Genomic DNA, 12,019 nt, shown 5'->3' with positions numbered 1-12,019 from the left:
TCAAAAAGTTCACTGTCACTTTATAAATGTATTCATTTTTAGTTTCCCACTGAGACAACTTTTAGTCAACCAGCTGAGGAAACCTGATCTCCTCCTGAGAGAACTTGAAGGTTTCTCAGCCAGGTTTACACTCAGATGAGTTAACTTTTTCAGCTCTGAAACTGAAAACCACTGTGGTGTTGCAAATAAAATTCAGATTAAGACCAAGTAAATAGACGTGCTTCTGTTTCAGAGCTGTCAGCCATAGAAAAGATCTGTGGGAGTTTTTGTTTTTGCAAAGAATTTCAATTCCTGCTTATCAGTGATTGTTCCTATCCACAGGTCACTCGCTATTCTGTGTGTGAACTAGCCTGAAAAGCAACGCAGCACATTGATTCCCAATAGCAACACTGCTTTCAAAGTGCTGTCAAGCAATTTGCAGGTTACTTCAGGACGCAGATCTGTATGTGTTAATTACCTTTAGCTCTCAACTGTGATGAAGCCCATTACAAAGAAGCAATAAAATCAAGCCACTGCAGTGTAATTTTACAGGAAGATGTTTGGAAGTTGTTAAAAGCTTTTGCACGGTCGTGCTAATACCCTGTTTATTGATTTGCTGTGCGAGTGAAGCAACTGCCCTCGTGTTTTCAGTACGTCCTGAAATAAGGTCTTTCTCTATCCTTTTTTAACCTTGAAACCAATGATTTTTACAAACTCTTCAGTTTGACCCTGAGTTCAAGTTGCACCACATCTACAGTTTTATCAGTGATAATCATTCATAGTGAATAAATAGTCGGTTCAACCTTATTTAAGTATTAGCCAATCTGTTTCAACATCATTTCTATAGAAGGAATGGAATATTAATAATTTACTTGTAACATTAACATGTTTTCATTAAAATCAGAAGTTAAAAGGTTATTTCATGATTCTTAGAGCTAATGAAATTAATATTAAAAAGGTTAATAAGTGGTTCCCATTGGTTTTCATTCCTTGTTTCATTTCTTTTCATTCCATTTTTGACTGTATTTGAGGTTTCAGTTCCTCAACAGTGAGGATTCTCATAATGTGAAGCCTTGACTCCTCATAGCCTGATCCAAAGCCACAACTGTCTGGTCTAACTTGGAAACAGCCAAAATGTAGTGGCAAAACTGCTGAATTAAACCATTAAATTGAAACCCAGCTGCCTCTTGGACAAATAGAACAATGAAACATTGTACTATTAGGGACTAAGTGTTGATAACAGGTTATGATGACCTTTCTTATTGTGCTGTTCCACAAAATAATGTTGTCGTAATATGATGTTACCAAACATAAACTGTACCTATTGCCAAGAAACATGCTATGACAGACGTATGACTGTGCTGACACCTCATTCATGGGCGTAAACAGACTCCCACTCAGAACACCTGAACAATATTTGTGTAGTGACTGCATATACAACCCCAGGCAGAGGAAGTCATGAAACAGGGATGTTGTCAGACAGTTTGTCTCTCTCTGTGTGTGTGCATTTCTGATCCCCTCAAGCATATGGAAAATTTAAAATTATCTATCTATCTATCTATCTATCTATCTATCTATCTATCTATCTATCTATCTATCTATCTATCTATCTATCTATCTATCTATCTATCTATCTATCTATCTATCTATCTATCTATCTATCTATCTATCTATCTATCTGTGATGAATCCTGCAACAGGCAATCATTAACACATGAGAAAAACAGAGACATAGAGATAGAGGAAACTTTCTGCAGAGGTGGTGGGCTGAGTGGAGTGAAAGTGTGAATAACTCATAGCAGTAAATCCCTACAATGCAAACCACTAAAGAACTCTTAAAAGGTTAGTTCACCCAAAAATCAAATTTCTGTCATTAATTACCCTCATGTTATTCCAAACCTGTAAGGCACAAGTTAAGATACAGTATTTTTGATGAAATCTGTGAGGTTTGTTTTTAATCCTCAATAGAAAGCAATGAAATTACCACATTCAAGGTCCAGAAAAGTAGTAAAGACATTGTCCACGTGACTACAGTGGTTCAACCTTAATGTTATGAAGCGACAAGAATACTTTTTGTGGGCAAAAACAAAACAAAAAAATAACGATTTTATTCAACAAATTCGTTTCTCCCCTGATATTGTCCTATAGCAGTGGTTCCCAAACTGGGGTAAGCGTACCCCTGGGGGTACGTGACGTAACAGGGGGTACGCGAACAAAATGCAGAGTTTTGTCGTTCATTTAATTCTTCCCCACCTTAAAATAAAATTAAAACCGAGTATGTGTTTCAGGGCACAATGCCATAAATGACATCCAATCCAAATACCATTTTTATCTTTATCATCAAATATATCTTTTGCCGTCAAACTGACTAAATTCATTTCCATACAAGCAGCGTGCATATGGGTGCTTACAGGTTACGTCAGAGTCCGCTGCCTTAGCAGATCGTGCTACATTACTGCCATTCTCGACAATGTACCTGTAGATTTAGCACTTACTAGCATGAAAAACAAATAGCCTGGCACAGGAGGTGCATGGATCAATTTAAGATTCAAACTTTTGATACAAAAACATACCTTTTGTGAGTTCTTGTTAATGTTGATAATATTATACGAGCAAGAATGCATATCCAAATATCCACACGTTTGTAAATGTGACATTGATTTTATAGAACATAAAAAACAAAAAACAAAAACGGTAATATTAAAGGTGCTAAAGAGGATGTTTTGTTTTATACATTTTTGCAATATTACTTGAAACTGTCTTTACTAACTGTTAAAAGACTATTTATTAGGTGCACTGAAAGGAATAATATTAATATACATCATCTGTGCTTGAGGTAGGGCCTTAAAAACATCAGCCAATCGTTTACGCGATCATCGTGTAAACGATTGGCCCTTTGGCTTGTCAATCACTGCCGCGACGTTCCTTGTGAGAGACGTGCGCGGCTGCGCGCTCCAGTAACTTTCCACACTCCACAGGCGCCGCATGCAATGTTTTTGTCAGGAGACAGGAGCAACAACTGCCGATTATGAGTTACCTGCGGTGAGTCCGACATAATGAATAACACGATACAGCGAATGCCGGTGGTAAACACTCGTGTTCCAATACTCGTGCACGAGTTTTGGGAGGCGTTCCCTCGAAAGGAGGGGGGGGTTGTTCTTACGCATGCGCTCATTTCAAAAACTCAGTAACAGTCTTTGGTTTCTCAGTCGACGAAAAGATCCTCTTTAGCACCTTTAAGTGATGTTTTCAGTATTGTCAGTATGTACTCTATTTTGCAATGAAATAATAGTTCCAATGAAAGCCACAGCAGAACTACAACAGTGAAAGTCATTGATTCAATGATTCATTCATAAATACAGCCACTTGCTTCGTTACTGAATGCACAAATGATTCGGTGACTCATGCATTAAGACTTACCACCGCCTACTGGTGGTTTTAGTATGTAAAAAATCACTTTTCACGTTTTTATCATCATTGCATATTTTACTATTGAAATTTTTTTTATTTAAAATATTTTTTATGATGTAAAGGTATTTATAAAGATAATCAATTCACTGGAAAGTCAATTTAGGGGGCAATGGAAAAGGTGCAGTCTAAGTGGAAGCGAGGGGGTATGCAGAAGGATGGTGAATGCCTCAGGGGGTACTCCACTCTAAAAAGTTTGGGAACCACTGTCTTACGCTATTTTTGTTGCAGCGCTTCCAGGTTCTATGTCAAAACAGGACTCAGTATTGGCTGATGCTGTTCACGTGAGCAACACAGCGCATCTGTGTGATGCTGACGCGTGCCAATACTGAGCCTGCGTTCGGACATAAACACGAAAGCGCTGAACTGCGTTTACTGCGTCAACTGCCTACGAGTCTGACAGGGTAGATAAGAAATTTGTTGAATAAAGTCATTATTTTTGTTTTGTTTTTGCACAAAAGTATTCTTTTCACTTCATAACATTAAGGTTGTACCACTGTAGTCATGTGGACTGTTTTAACAATGTTTTTACTACCTTTCTGGACCTTGAATGACGTAATTACTTTCCTTTCTATGGGGGATAAAAAACAAACAAACTTGGATTTCATCAAAAATATCTTAATTTGTGTTCTGAAGATGAACAAAGGTCTTGCGGTGTGGAACGACATTTTTGGGTGAACTAGCCCCTTTAATAAACCTATAAGAGAAGTCAGATTAGAGTTTAATTATAGTGAATTTACTTCACTTTTAAGTTGAATATATCTGCAACAAGGGTTTACAAAAGCTGTGATGGATGATAATTGCACTTTTTGAAACATTATTCTATCACAATGTCACAATGATATAGTAATGTACAAGCTAATAAAAATGCGCCAACAGTTCAAGTGTTGTTTATCCATACTGAAGACCAATTTAGCATCTGAAAAGACCAAGTGTGTTTGCCAGATGCATGTGGTATTCTCATCTGTTGTGGGTGTGCTTTCGGAAACACATCTGTATTTACAGTGTACAGACTTTTTAGCGAAAGAGAAACGTAACACTGGGTACATTTGCTCTCTGTACATGTCTGTCCACAGTTTTACGTGGGTTCCACTCACATTAAAAACAGTTCTAAATCTGGAGCACTGTCAATCAGTGTTGTGTGGGTGTGTTTAGTTTGCAATTTAAAAAAGTATTGGTTCATTAAGGCGGTGGAACGTCTGTCAGTCTGTCCAGATGAAGGTGAATGTTTTTGTGCCTGTATTTGTCATAGCTCATCTGATAAAACCAGCGAGGATATTGTCCTGGAGTGATAAATGGTTCCATAGGTGTTTCTCTCCATGGCATGCCAGTGTGTTGACATAGCAGATCCTGCATACCGCAGACAGATTAGGCCGCTGTCTGCAGGACTTTGGAGGAATGCGTCGACGTGAGAGTCCCCAGCCTTGCGTAAATCCCATAGATGGATGTGCTTCTATTGTCCAGAATGCAGAAACATCTATGCCAGATGTTTTATGTACAAGATGCAGATGTTCCTATGCTCTCTCTGTGGGAGTAGCTTGTGTTATGGATTACTAGCGGCGAAAGCCGTAAACAGAGGAATTGTGAGAACAGCTGGGTTATGGGGCATTTTGCTATTTGCTTTTGAATCCCTCAGTACTTTTTGTTCTAAATTCTATTATGTAATCAAAATGTATGCATAATTATAATTTATCAATAGGGGTGGGCGATAGCTGTTTAACTTGTAGAAAATTTGTCAGCCGGTGGAGATTTTGGACTGTGCTACGCGGTCACGAAAACATATCATTTGTATGCATTTTTAAATACAGTTACTCGAGTAGTGTAACTCGACCTAGGACGGTGACACAAAACAAAACGTTGCGCTTTTCTAAGCGTGTAAAATGGATAACTATATTGTATGGTGGAATACCATAGCAAGTGCTCGGGAGCACTTTGACTTGGCGCAGTAATATCTTCACTCGTGAAAAGTCCCACCGTCCTAGGTCGAGTTACACTACTCGAGTAACTGTATTTAAATAGGGAAAACGTGGAGGTGTTTGGTAGCTTCTCTGCTTGGCCCCTATTGAATGAACTGGGCTAAGCTAAGTGCTAACAAAGTTTCGCCGCGAGACAGACAGATTTAGTGCACGCACTGAGACGAGAGAGGTATGTATCAACTCGTCTTAGTTAAGGGAATAACATAGTTTAATATGAAAAAACGGTGGAGTATCCCTTTAAGTGAACGTAAACAGTTGAGAAAGAAAAGTATATTGGATCCGTGCAGTAGGTCTTAAAGTGACAGTATCCAAATATATGTGCTGTCATCTGTATCATTAATGTTAATCATACAACTAAAAAGAGGAAATCTCTCAGTGCTCTTGACTGAATCACTTTTGTAACTTTAATAAGAATAAATGTATATTTAATTTGTACAGTAAAGACTATGCAGTGTTTTTATACATTCAATTACTTTATACAATTTATGTTCATTCTGTTTGTTTTCCTAATGTTCTTTATCACTGTTCAATTGTCTTCAGTAAGCTTGAGTTTTTTATTTATTTATTCATATATATGATTAATCTATTTCTACTACTTACTGTATAGTGATATATTACTTATATTTATATTTGATATATGTCTGTAAATAACAACTTTTTTTTGTAAGTCCAATCAGATACACACTGCACAGCCAAAGATGCATCATCAATGTAAAACAGCTGTTAAGGACTGCTCATGTGCATATTATCATATATATCAAGCTATATTTGGAAATCTACACAGAGGATTCATTAAAATATGCATCCTCTAGATTGCCAGCAACATCTTTAATGAGCATTGCTGTGAAAAAACATGAAACATTTGCAGCCCATTTCACTTCTGTTATATCATGTTTTTCTAAATGAAACTGCAAATACAAAAAAAAAAAAAAAAAAAAAATGTAGATTTGATTGGATTGTGAAAAATAGGTGTTGCTTACCAGAAATGAGCATTAGTGCATTTGCTCAAACAATGCCTAAATAGCTATTTGTCTAGTGATTAACATTATCGAGTAGCCTATGTGGCTTAGGTTATGTCATCGGTAAAGTAAAGTTGTTTAAGAGGTGAAGCAAGTTGTTACATATTGATAAAAGATAGGTTTTTTTTTGTTTGTTTTTTTTGTTTTTTTAAAAGGAATTATTCACAGTAAGTCTAGAAACATGTATTATGAAAGTAAATATGGTCAGTTTTGGTTTTATTGTGTTTTAGCCTTTTTGAGCATTATTCATCTGGAGGCATTTTAAAGGTGCAGTATGTAAAATTAACAGCTAGTGGTTAAAATGGGTACACCAGTCCAAATTCAAAATATTGGAGAAGGTTGTTTCTCGCACCCCCTCCTCCTCAGACTCAATGCACGCGGGTTGTGAGATTGAGGACACGCAACAGGAACGAACGCAAATTGATAATGGAAAGCGACAAGTTGATAAGTTGATCCGGTATCGGTAGACACGATTAACTGGTAGAAATTTGTCAGCTGGTAGAGATTTTGGACTGTGCAGAGTGGTCACGAAAATGTATCATTTACATGCGTTTTTAAGCATTGTAGTTTAAAAACAAGTTAAAAACTAGTGGTTGAAATGGGTACTGCAGTCCAAATTCAAAATATTGGAGAGGGTTGTTTCTCCCACCCCCTCCTCCTCAGACTCAATGCACACGGGTTGCCAGATTGAGGACACGCAACAGGAACGAACGCAAATTGACAATGGAAAGCGACAAATTGATAAGTTGATTTATCTGCGTTTTAATATGCAATGAGAATTTTAGATGGAAGTTGAGGCTTTTTAGGTCAGTAGAATCTGCAATCTCAGAGCTAGTTTGTTTGCTGGCTTCCGTGGCTGCGATACACAGTGTTTTCCGCCAAGTGTCGAAATACTATTGGGTAAATTGGCAACGGGCAGAATCACACAGACCAACACAGACCGACATTCCGACACGGAGCACACATTTCCAAGTAGAATAATTGGCTCTAGCATTGTTTTCTGGAAAAACAGTATGGGAACTTAGCATGTTTCCTAAATCTATGCAAAAATATTTTTGTGCTTTAGTACAGTCAAAAAAATTTCATACAGCACCTTTAACATGCCAAATCCACATCATGAGAATCTGATCACTCATAATCTTTAGCTTCTGAAGAGAAACATTTAACATATGGTACAACCACAGAGTAAGTCTAAATTTGGTGGGGGAATAACCCCTCTGGGTTCTGTAAAGTTTCACAATATCTTTTTTGCCTTTAGGTTTGTTTTGCTGAACCTTATTTAGCTAGATAGCACCCTGCAGATGGAGGGCATGACCACGAAAGATGCCCCGAGATATTGAGGCTTTCATGTGGTCGATACATTTTATCAGAGTTTAAGCTGACATATCATATCGTAATGCTTCATCTGATTGTATTTATTTTTTCATCCACCTTTCTCTCACTCCTCACACTCTCTTTCCCTCCTCACTCCACTTTTATCTACCAAAGCAAAGCCTGTTTGGAATTTGAAGCATATTTTTAGAAACAAGCTTCTTTGCTGGGCCAAGCATTTGACGTTTTATATTTTAAGGTGGATTTTATTTGAAGTGAAGAATTTGCAAGTTGTTTTCTCTACAGTTTTACTTTTCTGATATTTATTTGAGATTTTTCATAGCATATTTTAAGGCATTAGTTATAAAATTCCTTGAAACTTAAATACCTTTGGGTGATCAAGTGTACACTTGGGACTAGAGTAAAATGTCTGTCCCCTATTTTTCTTTGAACTTTAAAGAAAACATCTATATAATTTCCTGCAAATTTCCAGAATCCTCTACCCCAGTTTCCTATGTTTTTTTGGAGATAATACTTTTCCCTTTTAGAAATGTTGGAATGCGGAAAACAGTTTACAGTCTGCAAGATTCATGAAAGTTTGTCTGATACCGACTGTGTGACTGTGCTATTTTGGAATAGCGCAGAAAAAAGTCCACGAAAGACTCCACCAAAGTCTGCTTGGTTTTTAGAAGTAAGCAGTAAATTTGAGCCTGGTTATCCTTCCAGAGGGAGCTGGTCTGGCCGGCCTCCAGCAGCACAGACGGAGGAACGCTGCTCAGAATGAGAGAGGCTCATGCCTCAGATTTGTCTTTTTTTGAAGGTGCTGATCAACTGCATGATGTCAAGCTGTGTTGTTGCACCAAGTGATTTTTTTCTTTAAAATGTTACACCTTGTTGTACCTGTTAAAGGATCTTAAAAAAAAATCAGAATTTACTCATTTACTCTGTCCTTTGAGTACAGAAAGAAGTGCAATGAAAATAATGGAGGGCTGGTGCTGTTGACTTACAGTAGATTTGAATGTTTACAGTTATTTGAATGTTTTTAATTGAATGTGGTGATTAAATTATAACTTTTTGTGTGTGTGTGCAATGTCATATTGTTTTATTGTCACTTTTTTTTTTTGTCCAGATTTAATAATCTGTTCAAAATATACATAAAAATCAAATTCATACATACAGTGACACTTCTTGTATGATGAACATGAATTTTTTGGGGGCACATAAATAGCTTAATTAAAAAAAACAAACAAACAAAAAAAAAAACAGAATACTTAACCTTTTACCCATTACGCATAATTCACTTTTATAAGGTGTCTGAACAAAGATGTGTATGCAAAGAGTGGGTAAACAACCAGCATATAATGGTAAAAATCCACCTACTCCTTGTTTTATAATCCCCATGAATCATAAGCAGTCTTTCCAAATGAGCTGTTTCAGATTTTCAGGGGGAAGCCCTGCCCACGACTATTAGCTTAGCTCCTCCCCTTGTTGTACATAGTCCGTCATGTTTATCTCCTCACCAGAGCATTTAACAGCAGCATTTATATAAGATATGTATTCTTATTAAAGCTACCAAAGTTAATTAACCCTTTCCCATGTAAGTTTAAAGGTCCCATTCTTCGTGATCCCATGTTTCAAACTTTAGTTAGTGTGTAATGTTGTTGTTAGAGTATAAATAAAATCTGTAACATTTTAAAGCTCAAAGTTCAATGGCAAGCGAGATATTTTATTCAACAGAAGTCGCCTACATCGAACGGCCAGTTTGGACTACATCCCTCTACTTCCTTCTTTAATGACGTCACTAAAACAGTTTTTTGACTAACCTCCGCCCACAGGAATACACAAGAGTTGCGTTTGTAGAGTGTGTTTGTCGCCATGTCGTCGAAACGCTGTTATTTTCATCCCGCAGTCCAATCACCGGGTCTGATTCCGGCTCAAATTGATAGGGTAAAATTAAAGACATGTTTACAATAACACTGAGCGCATGCATCTCCACGTTATGGTAAGAGGTGTGACCTTTCCGGGCAAGGTTCGCTAAGCTGCTGTCGAATCACAACACAGGAACCGCTGGCACAATCAGAACTCGTTACGTATTTCTGAAGGAGGGACTTCATAGAACAAGGAAGTCATCAGCCCGTTTTTATGACAGTGGAAACAGCGGTATACAGATAAGTAAATTAGGTGAAAAATACTGTTTTTTTACACGCATGAACACGCGTGAACACATGTTATATTGCACACTATAAACACAATCAGAGCTTCAAAAAAACACGAAAAACGGGACCTTTAAAATATCCTAGCTGATTCTAACCGTTATATTAGAACGTATTGCCTTATTATTTCCATGGCGACGCGTCATGCTTGTCACGTGACACACCGTAGCCACAATAGCGCTGTATGACAGATGTATCGCTTTTATTTAGTTTTTCTTTTTTTATTTAAAATATTCACAAACTTGCTAGCTATGTCATCAACTACCTGACATTCCGATTCTCAAATACGTGTAAGTGAATGTGTTTTGTTGTTTGTAAATGTATTCACTTCTCCCAAAATACATGAAAGTAGGCTGATCATATGTGTCAAAGTGTTAATCAAGAGCATTGAGTGATTTTCTGTTTTTGTTGTGTTGTTTGGTTCATATTAACAGCATATACAACAGTAAGTACAGTATATTACGCTGCGTCACTTTAATACACAGATCTAAAATACACAAGCGATTTCTTTCCCTGCTGTTTACGTTCACAGACATAACTGACTGTGTTTGTGAACTTTGTTTATTACATAACCATGTGTGTATTTAACAGTTTAAGCACAATAACATGTGAAAGAGAACTTAGTTCCCTTTCAGTCGGTCACGTTCGACGTACGTCAGTAGTGACCGACGAATTGGGATATCGCTTAGAGAGCCCTATCATCTTCGTGTAAACTAAAACAAGCCAATGGAATTGGCGTGCGATATTTGCATAATGCGCACCGCCCCCGACAGGTGTATATAAATAGGAAGCAGATGCAATCGCACTCTGTCTTTCGCTTCGGAGCCATTCACTGGTGTCCTATTTAGAAGACTCCTTTCTTCGTGTGTTTTTCTTACTAAAACACTGCCTCAGAAGAGGATCTGCAGCGAGCTTTGGTGCTGGTGAAGAGGGCACGTGCAGCGAGGTCGCGAGTGTCTGAGGAGCCGAGCTATAAGCTCTAAACTGCTGTTTTCACAGCAACACAAAAAAGAGTGTGTGTGAGGCAGCGATTTGGGCCGGTTCCTCGGTGTGTCAGGGAGTGGTGTACCTGACACATCGCGTCGCTCCCTGGGTGCTTCAGCACGAGTGAGTTGACTTCCCCTTCTAAAAGAGCTTTACAGACGAACCCTGACAGTATGTCATTTCGTCTGTGCGTTAATGGGTGCGGTCGTTCCCTGGTCCCTGCTGATGGGCACAATCGTTGCATCTCGTGTTTGGGCATTCTGCACGCTGAAGCAGCTTTTGTGGATGGTTCATGTTCCCATTGCGGGAACATGACTATCGCGATGCTGAGGTCGAGACTCTCCTTCCTGAAGTCTCAGGAAGCGGGGGTCCCCTCTCCTATGCCGCGTACGACCGTTTTTTCCGGCCCCGGGAACCGGAATGACGGTACGGCGCTGTATAGGAAGGGTGACCGGAGGATTACGGTCAGGGCTTCCCCGCCGAGCGGAAACGCTCCTCGGGCCCCTGCCGCCTCATCAGCACCGCAACCCATCGTGCCACCGTTGGTTTCCGCTGGGCCCTCTACGGACTGTCCAGCCGTTACCTTTGGTGTGCCGGCGGCGGATCAGATGTCGATCGCTGCATCGGAAGGTGAGCCTGAGTCCTCGGGGGAGGATTCGGACGCGCTGCCGCCCGGGACGGTAGCGTTGCCCGAGTCGGATCCCGAGCTTACGGCTGTGCTCTCCCGGGCCGCCTTGTGCGTCGGGCTTGAGTGGAACCCTCCACCCTGTCCCGGCCCATCTCGGTTGGACGATTGGTACTTGGCGGGGGGTCACGCTGGTCAAATCCAGCGTCCCCCCCAATGCCTTTCTTCCCGGAAGTACACGATGAGGTGACCAGGTCTTGGCAAGCTCCGCTTGGGGCTCGTACAGGGCCTGGTCCCTCGTCCGCCTTCACCTCCCTGGACGGCGGGCTAGCCAGGGGGTACGCGAAGATCCCGCCAGTCGAGCGGTCTGTTGCGACGCAGTTGTGTCCAACGGCCGCTGGCTGGTGCGGTGAGCCGCGTCTCCCGTCCCAGGCCTGTGAATTCT

General features: G+C 39.7%; 1 protein-coding gene across 2 annotated transcripts in view; it reads left to right on the top strand.

Annotated features, from left to right (window-relative positions):
- LOC137030782 (syndecan-2-A-like) overlaps window positions 1-12,019 on the top strand; it is a 43,572-nt gene that overhangs the window by 662 nt on the left and 30,891 nt on the right. The gene's annotated exons all lie outside the window — the stretch shown is intronic.

Source organism: Chanodichthys erythropterus, chromosome 2 (assembly GCF_024489055.1).
Source record: "Chanodichthys erythropterus isolate Z2021 chromosome 2, ASM2448905v1, whole genome shotgun sequence".
NCBI classification, from domain to species: Eukaryota; Metazoa; Chordata; class Actinopteri; order Cypriniformes; family Xenocyprididae; genus Chanodichthys; species Chanodichthys erythropterus.
Note: the sequence above shows the minus strand (reverse complement) of the source record. Positions and strands in the feature narration are given on the sequence as shown.